Here is a 1,217-nt window from a genome sequence, read left to right as displayed (position 1 = left end):
TAAAGTTGAAAACTGAGACAATTACCTGTTTCTATTCAACTCGATCTATTCTGATCAAAAAGAGAGAGAAACCCTATGATATTAACGTAATTTTACACTTTAGGGTCTACTAATTTGAACGAGACTCATACAAAACAGTTGCGACATTTTAAAACTAATGTCCTTCATGTTCGAAGTTACGATTTTGGGCAAGACGACATTTGTTGATTTGAATTTAATCTTATATCGCAGCATGTGATCATCACGCGCGTGTGTGTGTAAATGAAAAAATTAAATTTTAATGTGAGGTATTGCTGCCTCTATTATAAATTACGTCTCTTAAACGTTGTTGCATGTTTATGCACCGCCGGATCGCTGCTTGCGGAATTTGATGCCAAACTCGACGAAGTGCTTCTATTAATTGTTCTAATGTTTGTATTCGTGGATAATGTCGTCGCAATCGACGCTCAAGCATATCCCAAACATGCTCAATCGGGTTCAGGTCCGGGCTCATCGGTGGGTGGTTCAAAACGTTAACACGATTTGCGTCGAGTCAAGTTGATCAGAATAGATCGAGTTGAATAGAAACAGGTAATTGTCTCAGTTTTCAACTTTACCTTTCACTTAAGTTTTTACATAAAAAGCTTATCTGTGTAAAAATTGATAAAAGCATCTTTAAAATAAATATGGTGAAAGTAGGTATACAATATCTTTTTAAATAATTTACGTTATGTTGTAATTGAAAGTGGTACCATTAACTTCTTAATATAACATACTTCTTAGCATAACTTCTTAGCATAACATCTCAAATTAAAAGACGTACATATTGGCCAAGGGTGGATACTTTGACACTCACAAATTTTAATGTTACGTATTTCATACAATTACGCACTATATTAATATCTAATACATGTCACTTTATTCTGATTAATATTTAAAATATATAGGAAAGTGGAGAGAGACAGAGAGAAAGAGAGAGATTTCGATAATAAAATCGTGCGTTGCATCGACATTTTTGCCGAGATTTTTGAGAATACACGAGAACACGAAAGCATTCATCGTGTGGATTCTATACAGCTATTGCTTGAAAATTAAACATACGAATAATTTCAAATATTATATGAAAGTATATTTGACCTAATATACGAGTATATGTTTGCTACTAATTATTTGATTACTTATTTCCGATCTCACACCTTACGAGCTCGATCACGTCAATTTCTTACGGATCGAATTTG

The sequence above is a fragment of the Mycetomoellerius zeteki genome, unplaced genomic scaffold (assembly GCF_001594055.1).
Source record: "Mycetomoellerius zeteki isolate Tzet28-1 unplaced genomic scaffold, Tzet1.0 scaffold1032, whole genome shotgun sequence".
Taxonomy (NCBI): Eukaryota; Metazoa; Arthropoda; class Insecta; order Hymenoptera; family Formicidae; genus Mycetomoellerius; species Mycetomoellerius zeteki.
Note: the sequence above shows the minus strand (reverse complement) of the source record.